Source organism: Propithecus coquereli, unplaced genomic scaffold, assembly GCF_000956105.1.
Source record: "Propithecus coquereli isolate 6110/MARCELLA unplaced genomic scaffold, Pcoq_1.0 Scaffold9, whole genome shotgun sequence".
NCBI classification, from domain to species: domain Eukaryota; kingdom Metazoa; phylum Chordata; class Mammalia; order Primates; family Indriidae; genus Propithecus; species Propithecus coquereli.
The window spans coordinates 5,937,178-5,939,913 of NW_012155284.1; positions in this window are offsets into that span (position 1 = coordinate 5,937,178).

Below are 2,736 nucleotides of genomic sequence, written 5' to 3' on the forward strand. Positions count from 1 at the left end.
GGCCTCCCAGAGAGCTAGGATTACAGGCGTGAGCCACCGCGCCCAGCCAAAATTCTTTAACGTTTTGACTGCTCTTGCTATCTTCTCATCTTCTCCTCTGCTTTTTCCCCTTGAACCCTTATGGGCACACCAGGCTTCCAACCATCTAAACAAGTTTTTGTCAAGGTCTCCAGTGACCTCCTATTGCCAAATCCAACAGTTTACCTTCAGTCCCTATCTTACTCCCTCTTTGCAGCAGCTGGCTTCCCGGATTCTGGTCTCTCGCTAGTTCTCCTCCCTCCTCCTTTGCTGCTCCTGCTCAGTCTGTGTACTGGCTCCTCGTCTACACACTGCACTGCCCTGAACATCAGACTTCTTCCCCACCTGCCCTCCCTCCCTCAGTGATCTCACCCGGTCCTGTGACTTTAATTACTATCCTTACTTTGATAACTACTGTCCCCAGCTCTGACCTCTCCCCTGAACTCAGGGCTTATGTATCCTAATAGTCATCTCAAACTAATGTGCCCAAACCCAGGCTTCTGAATTCCAGGCTCAAAGAGGTTCTTCTCAAGAAGTTTTCCCCATCTTAATAAGGGGCAGTTATTCCAGCGGGGCTGGCCCAAGTCCTTGGAATCCAGACCATCCTTGACTACTCCCTTTCTCCCACATCCAATCCAGCAGCAAATCCTTTTGGCTCTACCTTCAAAGCACCTCCAGAATTAGATCCACTCCTCAATTTCCTCTTGTTACCCTCCTCACCCAAATCACCATCCTCTCTTACCTGGACCATCGCACTAGCCTCCTAACTGGTTTCCTTTCGTCTACCCCACTCTCCAAAATTCTAGCCCTCGCACAGAAGCAAGAGTGACTAAAAAAAGGTAAGCTAGACATTGGCCCGTCTCTGCTCAAACCCTCCAAGGCTCCCATCTCACTCAGCAGAGGCCAAGGTCTAACCCCTGCCCACTGTGGGCTCCGCTCTTCCCTCCCCTGCCCTGCTCCAGCCGCACTGGCCTCCTTGTTGCTTCTAGAACACACTGAGCACTCTCCCAGCTCGGTTTCTTCTTCACCCAGCCATGTGCTAAGCCCTCACCCCTTCGGGTCTTGGCTCCACCATCACCCATCAGAGTGGTCTTCCTTGACCGCCCTGCGGAATAGCCGCTCAGCACCGTCTCTCCCTCTACTGCTTTCTGTCCTTTGTGCGCGTCGCCCCCTCACAGACTGTGCAGCTATTGGGGGTTTGGGCGCATCTGTGGTCCCACTTGAACGTAAGCTCCGTCAAGTCAGGGATTTTGTTCACTGCTGTATCCTCAGCTCCTCGGACCCTGCCCAGCACGACACTCCATGAAGATGATAGATGACTTCCATTGTAGCAGAAAACTGTCTTTTTTTTTTTTTTGAGACAGAGTCTCACTCTGTTGCCCTGGCTAGAGTGAGTGCCGTGGCATCAGCCTAGCTCACAGCAACCTCACACTCCTGGGCTCAGGCAATCCTCCTGCCTCAGCCTCCCGAGTAGCTGGGAATACAGGCATGCACCACCATGCCCGGCTAATTTTTTCTATATATTTTTATATATTTTTTATATTTATAAATATTTATAAATATTTTATATATTTTATATATATTTTTCTATATTTTTTAATTTCTTTCTATTTTTTTTAGTAGAGATGGGATCTCGCTCTTGCTCAGGCTGGTCTCAAACTCCTGAGCTCGAACAATCCGCCTGCCTCAGCCTCCCAGAGAGCTAGGATTACAGGCGTGAGCCACTGCGCCCGGCCCCGAAAACTTTCTTTATGCAGAAATATTAGGGGTGTGACCATTTTTCCTACTCCTTTCTACACCTAGGTCAGTGGAAGTCAAAAAGAAAGGCATATGAGTAAGTGTTTCCTAGAAGCTTCCTGAAAACACAGAAAACAGCTGCCTTGTTAACCTTACAGAAGAATCGTGTCTAAAGGGCCTGAGTGTGCTTGTACGGAAGAGCCCAGCTGGGCTTCACCTGGTCACTGGAATGCCCTGGCTGGTCTCTCCTGCCAACAGCCTTCTCACCCCCCACTCCCGCCCCGCCCCCCCTTGCCCTATGTGTCTCGCTGCCTGTAGGGGCCTGGGCATCTGTGCCCAACTTCTCTCTCCCTTCTCCCATCAGTTTTTCCTCTATTCACCCTTGGCTCCTCTCTAGACCCTTTTAAAGTCATTTATAAGCCTGTGTGGCACATGTCTGTGTCCCATTCTGTGCCTGTCTGTCCCCTCCTGACTCAACCTCTCCTCAAGACCATGAAGCACTTGAAGGTGGGGCTTGTGTTTCATTCATCTTCATATATCTAACCCCTAACACAGTGCCTGGCACATTGCAGGTGCTCAAATGTTTGCTGAATGATTGAACGAACTCTCCATTGTCCACAAGTTGACTCTCACAAGTTCCCCAAGACAGACTGAGCTTATTCTTGGCAAAGCTCTGCTAAGCCATGCCCTTCATCCAGCATGCCCTGCCCCCTCGTTTCTGCACACACACGCAAACACACACATACACACGCACACAAGAGCACCCTTCCATAGCTAACTCTTAGTTAAACAAAATATTTCAGCTCAATAATATTTATTGTCTATTTACTAGCACTGTACTCAGCAGTTGATAAAGTTGAGTTAGTGGCTGATTTGTTAGTTCAAGGTCCATCAACTACCCTTTTCTTTGCTGGGCCTTTCTTTTTTTTTTTTTTTTGAGACAGTCTCACTGTGTTGCCCGGGCTAGAGTGCCATGGTGTC